General features: G+C 40.4%; 1 long non-coding RNA gene across 3 annotated transcripts in view; it reads right to left on the bottom strand.

Annotated features, from left to right (window-relative positions):
* The window catches only part of LOC137092996 (uncharacterized), a 40181-nt gene that overhangs the window by 13479 nt on the left and 11121 nt on the right, over window positions 1–15581 (bottom strand). Inside the window, exons 6-7 of one of the 3 annotated variants that reach the window (XR_010908379.1) lie at window positions 5008–5130; window positions 1377–1927 (exon numbers count right to left, since the gene is read on the bottom strand). The exons of 1 other annotated variant lie outside the window; for it this stretch is intronic. This is a non-coding gene — a long non-coding RNA (uncharacterized lncRNA). Of the gene's footprint in view, window positions 1–1376; window positions 1928–5007; window positions 5131–15581 lie in introns of those variants that run through there. One more of the 3 variants, XR_010908380.1, reaches the window with a different exon arrangement.

The following is a 15581-nucleotide window of genomic DNA, read 5'->3' as shown; positions in this document are numbered from 1 at the left end:
AAAGAATAATAAAATAAAACAAACAAACAAACAAGGCACTGTTTCCCAAGATTGATCGTGAGATGAATTATATATTATTTTTGATATTTACAGCAACATTGTTGTGCTGATTGTAGATAGTTACACTGTTTAACAGAACCTCTATACTGTGTGAATAATACCATTTCAGTCTAACAGGAGTTCATCCAGTGAGATTACCAATAAAGAAGAGAAACTCAACGGTGTGCTCATTGAGAATGTAGAGCAGCTTGTTGTGTTTGAGGTAAAGCAGTAAATGGCAATACAATAAGGCTTGACCACTAACTGAGGTTTATGAAAGGTAGCTTGCAAGATGTGTCAAAGTAGTGCCCTCTTCTAGTGTCAATGCCAAATAAATATACCTAACAATGTTCCAACTATTGCTTGATCATTTCATTCTCCAGTTTCAGCGTTGATTGGTCTGGTGGTAACTTCAACCAACTCGGCGACAATTTCCTGTTCAAGAAATCATAGTTTGCCATTTCAAATTAAAGGGCTCATTCAAAATCATTAGAAGGAAATCTCCCCTGTGCCTTTTCTGTTACTCCTATCAAGCGCAGTGAGAGCGACCTCAGAGCACATACTCGCTTCCTGGCCTCACGCATGCTGCCTCCACCCATCAAGTGAATGCTAACAACAGCTCAATCTATGTGCCATAAAGAAAACAATGCAGGGTAATCGTTCCTCAGACAGGAGTCCAGTTAGGCCAATCAGCAGGGGAATCATCTGGAGAGCAGGGGGCTTCAGACACTGATTGCGAGGTGATTTACCTGGAGGGATAATGACTCCACGGGTCATGCCTGCCGAGGGAACGCTAGGCTTGCCAAGCGCTGACGAGCGACATTCAGGATCACCTCTGGCCAGGCGCACATACACACCTTTGGGTGGTGGCTTCTTTCTCTGTCCTATATTATCTTGGGCACCTGACCTGTCGCCCTGAGGGTCTTACAGCAGCATAGTCAATTTTTATTTCACATCACAAAGGCGGGGAAAGTCACCTGGCAAGCCACTTCCAGGGACAAGCACCAGGACAAACAGAGGGAAAGGAGACCAGTAGATAGCTAAACAGATGGGACAGGTGATTTTTTTTCTTAAATGTAAAGTGTTATGCGCTGACTGGAGTATGTATGTGTAGGGGAGGAGGGCGAGTTGTGTGTGTTTGGGGGGTAACGGCATCAAGTGGACTCTGTATGGTGCCTCTCTTTGATGTGTTGAGGTTACCTTGCATCTGAGAGGGCAGAGGAAGGGCAGAACGAGGAAGAGGGTTCATCAAAGACCAGCCCCTGGCTTTGTGAACTTCCAGCCCACAGGGCAGAATCAGAGCTCTCCATGACTGCAGGCCATTCTGATGTTAACTTGAACGTCATCATTGAGAATGGCACCCAAAGCCGCCCAAACGACGGTAAAACTGATATATTGGGACTTAAATTGCCTCTGTGAGCCAAATCAAGTCAGATCAGCTTTTATTCTCAGTTAAACCCACTCTGGGACATGTAAATGCACTTGTTACAAATCCTGGTGCAAATTTTACATTAAAATGTTTTACTTTAAGACCATAGTGCGCGCACACACACGCACACACACACGACTGCATAACAAAAGCACAAAACAATATACATGCTATAAACAACAGTAACAGCAACAGTTATAATACATAAGTATGCAAAACAGTCAGAATTGTGAAATATTATTAAAATAACTTTTGCATTGGAATATGTTCTAAAATGTAATTTCTCCCTATAATGTTACTCCAGTCCAGTGTCACATGATCCTTCAGAAATCATTCTGATGATTTGATGCTTAAGAAACATTTTTAAACATTTTTAAAGTTGAAGATAGTTGTGCTGATAAATATCTTCATGGAAACCATGATACTTTTCAGGATTCTTCGAACATCAAAAGCATTTATCTGAAATAGAAATATTTTGGAATATTACAAATGTTTTACTGTCACTTTTGATCAATTTCATGCATTCTTGCAGAAACAAATTAAAGTATTTCTTTCAGAAACATCTTACTGACCTTTAAACTTTTGACAGATACATACATTTGCATTCACAAGAGAAAAGTTACAATTCTAAAAAATAAAGATATGACCACACTGTCAAATATAAAGTATTAATTGTAATATAGTCACAATATGAGATACTGTGAGATATAAAGTTCTAAACATTAGTTTAAATATCAGTGATCTTGTATTTAAAATTGTGTATGCATTTCAAGATACTTCACACATTTTTACTTCTCATATACTGTTCAAAACATATTTCTCTTGAATAAGACTCATTAAGTTTACAGCTCTGCTGTCTCTCAGAAGTGGGCACCCATTTCTCCAGAGGGGTTGGAAAGAGGAGTGTTGGTCGGAGGTGGAGACAGGGGTTATGGATGGGGTTTGGGGGGCAGAGTGGGTCTATTTAGCCCTCAGCGGCAGAACGCCCCCCAACCCCCCACCATCCCATCCCTCCCCCGGGCTTTGTATGCCCTCAGCCCCACTCCTCCCTCTTTTGTCACCCGGCCATTCCGCTTTGCTTAGCATACACAATGGGAGCTCAGTGCTTGGGCTCCTGACGCTGCATTCTGCCTGCGCACTGGGGAGCGAACACGGTCGAACTGGGGGGAGGGGGGTGATACATGGGGGCCAGGAACAGTATTTGACTAAATGCCACCCACCCCCACCCCATCTACCCTCACCAGCCTCCTGATACTTACCAAACACATACACACACATACACAGATGGAGCGCACAAAACAAGTGCCATCCGACCAAACCATGGCACTCGGCAGAAAAACAACCCTAAACAAACAAGTGTTCCCATCATGCCAGCTGTAACTCTCTGTGCTGGGATGGCTCAACTGGAGCGTGACTGAGCCTGGCTACATATGTGTTCTCTTTATCTCTCCAGCGGGGCGCTGGGCACTGGGCCCATGCGGAATTTTAAGACCTGGCCCTCAGAGACATCGGTCAGAAAATTAATCCACAACGTGGGGGCGCGAGTGTGTTCATTTGAAACAATTAAACTATTTCACGCCCCCTTGACAAATCAATCTAAGGAGACAAGTTTTTGTGGTATATGTAAAATTAACAGTGAGTTACAGTTTCCAGACATCCATAAAAGGTGCCTTGGACTTAAACATTGGCTTAAACATTTTAACAACAATAACAATGTGTCATATCACTCATATTAGGGTTTAACCCATGCTAAATAGTATATATATTTAATGTGTAACTATAGACCAGCGGTTCTCCACCAGGGGCCTGGGACCCACTAGGGGGCCTCAGCAAACTTCTAACGAGGCCTCAAGATGGCTTAAAGGTACTTAAATTAATAAATGATTACTAATGTATTTAAATAATTAAAACTCAAAAGAAATTACAATGCTAAAACCACATAAAATCAACATGTAAACCATGGTTATATAGTTAACTAAAGCTAAACCGATAAAAAACTTTCGCAATTTGGAAAAAAATAAAATACAAAATACATAACTGTACAATGTTGTCCAAAGTACCACTGGACCCCAGTGAAAATCATTATATGGACAAAGAAAAAACCCTAAGACATTTTGCAAAATGTTCTTTTGTATTCTACAAGTGAAAGAAAGATCTGGAACAAAATGAGGGTGAGTAAATATTTTTTTCCATTCCGGGTGAAATTAAAAAATGCTATAACCTTGTGACAAGGAGTGCGGTTACGTGATTGCAGAAGACCTCCATGCTGCGCATCACATCGGTCTCAAATCCTTTCACAGAGGAGCTCGGAAAAAATAAAAGAAGGAGCGATGACAGTGAAGGACAAGAGGGAACCAGGCCCGTCTATGAGGAGGCTGCCGTTTTTACTTTCAGTTTATTTATGTATTTATTCAATTTTGTTAAAACGTTTGCCGATTCCTACCTCCTTCTTCCCATACCTTGCTACAGACCTGTTTTGTCCAATACTTAAAATTATGCCAGAATCTTTGGCACATGATAGAGTGACTACAGGTGCATCCTCGCCAGCCTGTCCCAAACATCTGCGCCTGGTGCCTGGACCCCACCAGCCTACTGAACTCACAAACACAATGTCAAATGTTCTCACACAAACATACACATGACCCCAGAGATGGATCTGTCTCAGTGGGTACAGCGCACACCAACTAAGACAGCATGGAGGGAGAGGGGTGGTTTGTTGTTTCTGTGTGAAAGTATGCATGAGGGTAAAACAGAAGGTTTTGTGTGTGTGTGTGTGTGTGTGTGTGTGTGTGTGTGTGTGTGTGTGTGTGTGTGTGTGTGTGTGTGTGTGTGTGTGTGTGTGTGTGTGTGTGTGTGTGTGTGTGTGTGTGTGTGTGTGTGTGTGTGTGTGTGTGTGTGTGTGTGTGTGTGTGTGTGTGTGTGTGTGTGTGTGTGTGTGTGTGTGTGTGTGTGTGTGTGTGTGTGTGTGCGCGCGCGCGGGCGCCTGTGTGTGTGTGTGTGTGTGTGTGTGTGTGTGTGTGTGTGTGTGTGTGTGTGTGTGTGTATGAGGTGGGGGGGATTGGAGGGTGGGTTCAGTTTGAGTTTCAAAGCCCTGCTTGTTCGCCTATATTTCACACCACAGTGACATCTTAAAGACCAGACAGGCCTGGTTGCTCTGCCCTCTTTTTTCACATTCGGAGGGAAAGACAGAAGCTGGGGAGACTGTAGGAGGGGGGGTTAAAATATATGTAAATAGCCCCCAAAGGGGATCCGAATTTTATGGGTTCAGAAATTTAGTTCAACCAACCTGAATAATCAAATGTGGGAACAAAACAATACCCCCACCCAACTTACCAGCACTAACATCAGATACTCCCCCAAACCCCACACATACAGTCTCTCACAGCCTCAGTTCTCCCCTCTTCGTCCAGCTATCAACAGCTCATGGTCATACAGTGTAGTACCAGAGAAAAGGCTCCCATTGGGGTCTGCTAACCACACGAGTGAGACGAGAGGAAGATGAGGAAGGATTCTGAGGAAGGTGGAAGCAGACTTCATACCTGATCAGGCAGCACAGCCGGCTCCTGATTACAACACCATTTTCCCAGCGGGCCCTCTGCCTCATCCAGCACCTCTGAATATGGAGAAGACGGGCAGCCAATCACAGAACGGCTCTCTCTCACCTAATGACAGAATTAAGGCTTGTTTGGATCGATTTTCTCAGACTTTACAGGCTTTCTGGAGAAAACCACACAATGAGAAAACTGTATTATTGCGTGGGAGGTCTAGCATGTAACAGAGCTAAAAAAGTTCTTTGACAGATCTTAGGATTACACTGAGCTAGTGGTATGGGAACATTTTGAAGAGTGTTTGTAGTCTGACCTTAAAACATTTTTTTTTTAAGATTCAGAATTATTAAATATGCTGTAAGATCAAATCTCCATATGTAATTTTTATTATTCAATTGAATAGCTTTTATTATATATAAATACATACCATTCAAACAGTTTAAGGTCTATGTCATAAAAAAATATATATATATCTATGTATAGAACATACACACACACACACACACACACACACACACACACACACACACACACACACACAGTCACACAGTGGGTACGGAAAGTATTCAGATCCCCTTAAAATTTTCACTCTTTGTTATATTGCAGCCATTTGCTTAAATCATTTAAGTTAATTTTTTTCTCATTAACAAACACACACACCATATTGACAGAAAAATAGATTTGTTTTTGCAGATTTATTAAAAAAAGAGAAACTGAAATATCACATGATCCCAAGTATTCAGACCCTTTGCTCAGTATTTAGTAGAAGCACCCTTTTGGTCTAATACAGCCATGAGTCTTTTTTTTTTTTGAAAGATGCAACAAGTTTTTCACACCTGAATTTGGGGATCCTCTGCCATTCCTCCTTGCAGATCCTCTCCAGTTCTGTCAGGTTAGATGGTAAATGTTGGTGGACAGCCATTTTCTGGTCTCTCCAGAGTTGCTCAATTTGGTTTAAGTCAGGGCTCTGTCTGCACCATTCAAGAACAGCCACAGAGTTGTTGTGAAGCCACTTCATTATTTTAGCTGTGTGCTTAGGGTCATTGTCTTGTTGGAAGGTGAACCTCTGGCCCAGTCTGAGGTCTTGAGCAAAAGGGTTTTGTCCAAGATATCCCTGTACTTGGGTGCATTCATCTTTCCCTCTATTGTAACCAGTAGCCCTGTCCCTGCAGCTGAAAAACACCCCCACAGCATGATGCTGCCACCACCATGCTTCACTGTTGGGACTGTATTGGACAGGTGATGAGCAGTGCCTGGTTTTCTCCATGCATACCGCTTAGAATTAAGGCCAAAAAGTTCTATATTGGTCTCATCAGACCAAAGAATCTTATTTCTCACCAGCTTGGAGTACTTCGGGTGTTTTTTTAAACAAACTCCATGTGGGCTTTTAATGTGTCTTGCACTGAGGAGAGGCTTCCATCAGGCCACTCTGCCATAAAGCCCTGACTGGTGGAGGGTTGCAGTGATGGTTGACTTTCTACAACTTTCTCCCATCTCTTGACTGCATCTCTGAAGCTCATCCACAGTGATCTTTGGATTCTTCTTTACCTCTGTCTCACCTACGCTCTTCTCCCCCAATAGCTCAGTTTGCCCAGACGGCCAGCTCTAGGAAGGGTTCTGGTCATCCCAAACGTCTTCCATTTAAGGATTATGGAGGCCACTGTGCTCTTAGGAACCTTAAAGGGCTAGTTCACCCAAAAATTCTGTCAATTATTACTTACTCTATGTCGTTTGTCACCCATAAGACCTACGTTCATCTTCAGAACACAGTTTAAGATATTTTATATTTAGTCTGAGAGCTCTCTCTTCCTCCATTGAATGTATGTATGGTATACTGTCCCTTTCCAGATAGGTTATAAAAACATCATCAAAGTAGTCCATATGTGACATCAGTTAGTTAATTAGAATCTCTTGAAGCATCAAAAATACATTTTGGTCCAAAAATAACAAAAACTACGACTTTATTCAGCATTGTCTTCTCTTCCATGTTTGTTTTCAATCCGCAAACAAAGATTTGAACGGTAATCAATCAGCGTATTGATTCATGACCCCCCAGTTAAGTCATTATTGACAGAATTTTCATTTTTGGGTGAACCCTTTTAGTTAAGCAGATTTTTTTTGTAACCGTGGCCAGATCTGTGCCTTAACATAATTCTGTCTCTGAGCTCTTCAGGTAGTTCATTTGACCTCATGATTCTTATTTGCTCTGACATGCACTGTGAACTGTAAGGTCTTATATAGACAGGTGTGTGGCTTTCCTAATCAAGTCCAATCAGTATTATCAAACACAGCTGGACTCAAGTGAAGGTGTAGAACCATCTCAAGGATGATCAGAAGAAATGGACAGCACCTGAGTTAAATATGAGTGTCACAGCAAAGGGTCTGAATACTTAGGACCATGTAATATTTGAGTTTTTTTTTTCTTTTTTAATAAACCTGCACAAATGTCAACAATTCTGTGTTTTCCTGTCAATATGGGATGCTGTGTGTACATTAATAAGAAAAAAATAACTTAAATGATTTTAGAAAATGGCTGCAATATAACAAACAGTGAACAATTTAAGGGGGTCTGAATACTTTCAACCACTGTATATGTGCATTATTAATAAAAAAAATATGAAAAAAACAAATGCTGTAGTTATACCATCATATACATAGAGAGAAGTATATTTATGATATTAATAGTAATGTGTCAAAAGTAAAATACTGTTCTTAAAATGTGGTTGTTTTCAGCTTAGAGTCACTGAAAATCAGGCTCTCCTCCCCTGAGTGTTCAGTGATTCCCTGCCTTACAATGCCGTCCTTTCCATTAGAAGGTTCTACACAAAGGGTTATGACACTCAGGAAGCCTTTGAGGGTCTAGAGCACAAATCCCTTGAGCTCTGTCAAACTGCATTAAATCCTCAATATGCTGCTTGTGGAGTACTAAAAGGTCATTAAGAAAGTCTTTATAGTAATTATTATGAGCAAATTTGCATGAGCAGTGAAATAAACATGTACCTGTTGTGCAGTAGTTCTCAACTGGTGGGTTACTCAAAAATTGGTTACAGCTGTTCTCACTTTTTAAGAAGAACACTAGCAATCCAATCAAACTTCTTTTACACACAAAAATATCTGTAGTTAAACAGATTCCAACATGAACAGGTTGCTTGACATGCATACATCAAAAACCATGAACGAAACAAAGCTATGTAAAACAAAATGTGACATTAAACGTTTTTTTATTTTTATTATTATGGTTGTCTTGATGGATGACATCACTTTGAGGAGGTGAGAGAACAGTAAAAATCCTTTATTATCAGCCATATTCTTGGTCATGCAACTGCCTGTTGCTATGAACCAAAAAAGGGGCAGACATAAAGAGAGAGACAGGCAGGATGGTGTTAGTCAGCAGACCTGCAGGAGCTCTTTCTCTCCACAGGCCACGAGAACAACACATCTAGGCACTGACACAGCTGTGCTTATTCAAGGTTGAGCTAAAACTCACCCATGCACACACACACAACATTAAGCAAAGTCTCTCTCTCTATTTAATTCCCTTCCTCTCTCACACATCATCACGCATTGAAAACTTCACTGCATCAGTGTAAAAGAGGAGGCTGGCTATTGGGCCTCACGCAAATCCCTGAGCCACCTTAAATCCCCAACTTTGACCCACCTGTCAGTCACTGAGGTGGCTGCTACTGAGCTTCTGCGAGTAGAGCAGCGCCTCTCACACACAGGCCTCTTTTACATTTCAACGGATTTAAGCTAAGTTCTAACGACTCCCAATCAAGAGACGTCCAAACACCCATCACCATCAGCCCTTCGAAAATTAGAGCGTTTTTTAGACAATCTAGAAAAGATTAAGGAAATCCAAGAGGCACTTTTTTTCCGTTTTCAGGATAATAAATTTGCATCCGCTTCGCATCGGGCAGTTCTTTGCATCCACGTCCTGCATTAAAACCGTTTAATGCACAATAGCTTTTTGGATGGAAATTGTTTAATTTAATGCTAACATTTTACAATTGTTTCATTAGTTAACTACTTTTGTTGACATGAACTAAGAATGAAGCATTTATCAATCTTAGTAAATGTTAATTTCTAAATCAATTGACTAAAATCAAATGTTGTATTTGTTAACACTAGTTAACGCACCGTGAACTAACAAAAAAACTGATAATTTTGGCATATTTTAATGCTGTGTTATAGCTAGAACTGCTTTATCGGTAGCTTTCACAGGTGTCCACAGTGTGTACCAGAGGGCAAACCATCACGTTAGATGTGTACTAAATAAAGACAACTAAACCTCAATTTTATTCAGTGTTCACATGCACATCTCCAGAATAATTAGTACATGACAACCAGCCAACACGCACATACCACCTCTGTGTAATTTGCAGCGAACACACCTGTTGAGACATGAATAACAAGATGCTCAGGTAAGATTGCCCCATAACACACCACACCACAGAAGGACCTTAAACCTTTGATTTTCGTACCGTCACTCTGACACGTCTTTAGCGAATTTAGTCTAAACAGCACAAACAGGTGCCTAAGCCAGGTGAGGGGGGAAAGGAAAAAGCGACAAACTTTATGCCGGCTACTTGCATTTACATGACAACTTAAGAAAAATGCTTTTTTATGACTCATTCAGTCACTAAATCACTCCTTTCCCTTTTTTCTCCCATCGCCCTGGCTATTAAATCACCATCTTGACCCGCTGACCCGAGGCAAGGGCTGTAAAAAAGCCCCCCGTGGGTCACAGGCCTGATTGGAGCATTTGAATATGAAATGCGCTCGGCTGGGCATGGAAACAGCTCGGCGCTGCGAGAGCCACGCTGACCCCCAGGAGAGAGGCCCACCGATCAACGGTTCTGGGGACAGGGAGTTCTCACTCCCTCTCTCGTTCACTCTCCCTCTTTTTCAAACTCTCTAAGTATGGATTTACATGGCCCATGAGGAGGGAGAAAAGGAGAGAGGGATGAAGGGAGGGAGAAAGAGAAGGAGAGCATTTGAATAAGAGAAGAGGCAATTCCTGTTAGCATGACAAAGGGGGCTGCCATCATTCCTGATTGGTGTCACAGTGCGGCTCTATAGCCGGCCAGGCCCCCTGCGTGGCTTGATGTGTGGAGCTCAGGCATGTTTATGCATCCGAGGTGTGATATTTGCCGGGGGTTTGGAAGGAGGGATGCGAATGAACTTTTTGGGTGCACAAAAAAAAGCTTTACGTCTCATTTGGCCTACATAGCACATTTTCAAGGCACTGGTGAAAAGCATATCACCTTAACCCACAGTTAAAAGCCAGACTGGTTTCCCACGAAACAGGGCATTTTAATTAGCTTTAAACCCACGATAATACTATTTTGACAAGCGGGACCTATATAGGTGCAGTCAACATTTTGGCATACACAACATTAAATGAGATGAAAGAGGGAAAGGGCTGGGTTCAGAGATTTAACGCCGTGTTTTGTTTATTTTCTGTTATCTTCAGCTACTGCTCATTAGCTGATGTTCCTTCTCACCCTTGCAAGTAGCAAGTCACACCAGCTACTGATCTTTCTACAAGCTCACTCACATGCTAATAGACCCTGGAGTGCTGCTGTGAATGACAGGCTGAAGTGGACAAAATAATAAGGCTGTTGAAGTATGCGAGTGTCTTTAAAGCATTTCAAAATATATTATATTATGCAATTGTGATTGAGATACTAAAGGCTAAACATAGGGGAGAACCAAAGAGTACCATACTTAAAAGCAGGACACAATACTGGATGATTAACTATATCATGAAATACCACAACAAATGCGTAAGTATTTTGGCCTAAATGGAATTCCTAATGCTATTGTTCTTTCCGTCTAGTGAACTAAATGGATAGTTTGCTCAGAAAACAAACAAAACAGCTGTCATTATTTACTCTCATGTTGTTCCAAACCTGTATGACTTTCTTTCCTCTGAGGAACACTAAAGAAGAAATTTTGAAAAATGTCAATGGGGTCCTATGTTGTTTTGGTCTCCATTGACTTCACTGTATAGAAAATTGGCAAATGAAGATTAGTGAATGATCCCTTAATCCATTTACATTATAAAACACAAATAAATAACAATGAACAACAAAATATTGTGGCACATTATCATATCATTATTGATTGAAACATCTCACCTATTGAAACTGAAGCGAAATAATCTGTAGTGGGGCACTCCGTAAAAGAAGTATTAAGGAAGCACATTACATTTTTTTCACCCCTCCAGACATGCCCTAATATAAGCATTTGGCCCACAAATGCACATCTCTCATAGAACGGGCTGAACGGCAATGGCAACTAATCAATACACGAGTGAGGCACTTCTGTGCGGGGTCTTATTTCCATGTGCATGGAGAACTTCTACAAGATGTTCACCTGAGTGAAGACATTCACCAATAACACAGAGGATAAAAGAGAGAGGAATTGAGGAGAATTTCTGGTGAGTTGGACTAATGTACCTACTGTCAAAGCATCCTCAGAACCCCTGACATTACAGACATGACAAGGAGTCATCACGCAGATATAAGACCATTGTTCATCTGTCAATCTCTGTTTCTTCTTGATGACCCAACCTACACTAATCAATATCTGTGGCCTAGATGAGGCCTAATCTCCCATTTTACAGCCCTGCCCCCAACTCTATAACCTCTGTACCCATGTATTGTCTCTACTTTGCCAACTGCTTTAACTATCAATGCACAAAAAGGTTGTGCATCACACATCAACTTGTCCTTCCTCCACTATACAAAAAATATTTGGACTAAAAAAAGATTTTTTTTTTGTTAAATTTCCATTGGAAAGAAAAATCTCTAATTAGATGTTTGATATCTCAAGTGCTTCAGTAATGAAGAGCAAATATAGATGCGTTCAGCTTCTCCTGAAGAAAAGACACTGAAAGCATCAGATGCATTTGTTTCAGAAGAGATCTCAACATGTATATGCATCTCATACTGTGCTCTGCAGATACCTAAACATGCAACCAGACTTCAATATTTCCTCAAATATTTCTTTGAAGACCACTATCTGAACTAAGCATCCATATATACATATCCATGTATACATCCATGTTAGTAGGATCCACCTCTTGTATGTCAAAAGTTTTCTCATGTGCATTATTTCTCTAAAGGAATTTTAGGAGAACATCTAAACAAATAAATAAAAACCAACAATAAATAAATCAATGAAACAAATCATTCAATAAAACAAACACTCTCATGGCAATGTGTAACTATGTTTTGGTGAATTGGTAGCTAATTCAGACTATTTGTATCTATGCCCCACTAACAGTTAGGTTTAGAGGTGGGATTAAGGGGATCATTACTTCATTACTTTTGGGACTACGGATGGAAATTAGCCCTCGGCTACAATCCGGCATGTTTACATGCATGTACTCCATGTTGTGTTCATTAACATGCACTGTCCCAATCAAATAAATAAATAAATAAATAAATTACTAATATTTTCTTTACTTTATTACAGAAAATCATGTGTTTCCTAATAAAATAGTTACTTGTGAGATTGGATTGAATACAACTTATATAAAGAACAATCTATGCCATTTCCCTGGGTTGACATGTCACCAAAACTGTGCCATCTACCCTAATGTCACTCACACTCCACCCAATTCCATCTTGGAGATGCTGGGTTAGAGACAGGCACCCTAAAACCTGTTTCCATCCTGCGTCAGAGAAATTCACAGCACCTGCTCCACCCAACTGAGCAGTGCAGACGTTAAGGGCAGGGTAGTTCCAAGTTCAGGGAAATTTCCACACACTCATTTTAAGGCTCCGCGGCTCTACAAGGGGTTTCACTCAAATATCATAATCAGTAATTCCCCTCCAGGCCACTACTTTTCACTGACAAGAGAAGCTATAGGGAAACATTGAAAGAATAACCTAATTCCCAAGTATTATAAATGTGCAGAGTTTTTAGCACAGATAAAGGAAAAGTGTTATTATAACTGGTGTTTAGTGGGAACTTTGTTGACAAGTATTTATGAAACAATAGAGTTCCTGATGTTGAGAAAAAATACATTCATGTCCTCGACAAAATATTACATCATTTCAAAAGGAACATGAATGGCATTGAATGACACTGTATAAAAACTCTTTAACAGAGATCAAAGTACAATACAATATTCCCTACAGAATACACTTCCCTGTTTATGCATCTCATTAGACACAGTTAAAAGAGTCTGTCCCCTTGTATTAAGACTATATTAATTAGAATGATTTACTCTACAAACATCAATGCACTTGCACCTGGACTGCAGGGCCGAGCCTAAATTGGAGCTGCAACCACCCATTAAACCTCCCTCTCTACATTCTTTTGTGGTTGTGTAATGCCACAGAGATGCAACCATGACTGTAATTACCCCCCCCAACAAAAAATAAAATAAAAAATAGATAAATAGATAATCAGAATCATTGGACAGAAGCAAGTTGGCACAATAACTAGATGTGGGATTATCTTTAAACTTCAAATACAACTGACATCGTTTATATCTGTACTCTACAATGTTTATATCTGATAAATACACTGACATTCGCATTCCAAATGTGTCAGCAGCCTTTTGGAGCTTCTCCACTCTTAGAAACAATGGTTCTTAACTATAATCTATGGTTCAATGAAGAACGTCTATGGAACCTTCCCATTGTACAAAATATTCTCTATAGGAAAGGTTCTTTAATGGCATTGCTGCAAAAAATGGGATTTTGGAAACTTTATTTTTAAAAGTGGAGTAAAGACTGGTGTAAACTAAAGCGAAACTAAAGTGAACAAGGCAGCAACACTCATTTAATACATGAACATAAAATGCAGAGAGGAACCAAAATCGTGACACGTGCTGGAAGAAGAGGAAGAGGTTAGATTTACGTGTATAATGAGGTACAAGAATAGCAAACATACAATGGTTCCACAAGACAATAGCCATAGGCAGGAGAGGTGAGCCTGTCTCTTAGATAAAGTGCAGGAGAATGGACAGCTCTCTGAGGTGGGATGAGACCTTGAGGGTCAGCTCAAAGTCCTGACCCCGTAAGGATTGGATGCCATTTTCCCACGGCAAGAGCTGATCTAATAGGGGCTCGTCAATGACATCTGCCCCAGTTCAGGGAGATTAATTCACCCCCACACCTCGACTCCACTCTGTCCCCACAGCCCACATGAGTCTCACTCCAGTGGACAGGCCCGACAGCAATGCCCTGAGCCAGCCTGCTAATCAATACTAGGATATGTTGTTTTTAGTACACAACGCCACAGCAAGTCCAGTCTGGCACCATCGAAATACCATAGAGCCTGTTCACTTTATTTTTCAAACACACCCATTTCTTCAACTGACGTACTGTAATCTGTGTACATTCGTGAACGGCAATACTGCCGAAAAAAACAAAAAACACCTAGAGATTTGGAATGAGGAGTTCCCAATGAGTTGCTGAGCAGGTTCAGTGAATGAGAGAGCCCCACTCTTTGCTGGAAAAGACCAAATGCATTATGCTATCAGGCCTACAGCTTCACTCATATGAGTTTACTTAATACATTCCTGCCTTTTAACTGGCAAGTGGATATCAAGTTCAAAAGTATTGTGATTGTGGATGTAAAAACTGTTTAGTAAACCATGGTGTACTGTTCATAGCAGACATATGCAACAAATTCACCACTGCTTCTGTTTCTCTAATTAAAAAAAAAAGTTTTTTTTAAGAATTAGGCAGCACGATTAGCTGATACGTAGTCTCAGACACACTAGAATGACTTAAGACTGCCGCTGATTTCAGGGAGGTCCATTTAATCTGTTGGCATCCATAGAGGTGCACAGGGCTAATCCAAGCACAGCAATGAGGCATGGATCAAACCTGTCAGTGAATGTGGGAAAGACAGCAGCCAGTGCATGCATTCAATGGCTCTGAGGAATAAATGCCTTTTATGTCGTGCAACTCATCCCCTGCTGTAAAGCAGTCAAGTGCAAATAGAGAATTTCGGTTGCATACTTTCGAAGTGTGACAGTGTCATTCAAAAAAAAAAAATTTGATTCATATTGCTGTTATGAGAAATCCCATTAGTGCAAAAATTACAAATGAAGTGACAACAGAATCGGAGTTCTTAAAAATCAAGGTTCTGTATTGGCCTCGATGTTTCCATGAAGGATTTTAACAACCCTGGAAGTGGGTTCTTTAGATTTTTTAAATGTTCTTCATATGACTCTTTTAAGCACAGTTCACTTGAAGGTTCTTTGGGGAACCAAAAATGGTTCTTTATGCATTGCTGTGAAAATCCTCTTTTAGAACCTTTATTTTTAAGAGTGAACACAATCTCTTATTTGAGCATTTACCGGTCATTAATAATGTAAATGCCTGGTTGAGATTAAATTAAGGACGGTACTTTTAAAAATACAGGTGGCATTTATAATGCAATACATCCTGAAAGTTTTTTATGTTAATTGCATTAGGTTATTCCAAATGTAAATCAGTGGGTTTGTTTGGATTCTGAAAATGTAGGGTGCTTTGCAGAATGGATAATTATTGAATGGATGAACAAATGATATTTCAAAAACAAGTCAAATCTAGAAA

Source organism: Pseudorasbora parva, chromosome 11 (genome assembly GCF_024679245.1).
Source record: "Pseudorasbora parva isolate DD20220531a chromosome 11, ASM2467924v1, whole genome shotgun sequence".
NCBI lineage: Eukaryota > Metazoa > Chordata > Actinopteri > Cypriniformes > Gobionidae > Pseudorasbora > Pseudorasbora parva.
Note: the sequence above shows the minus strand (reverse complement) of the source record. Positions and strands in the feature narration are given on the sequence as shown.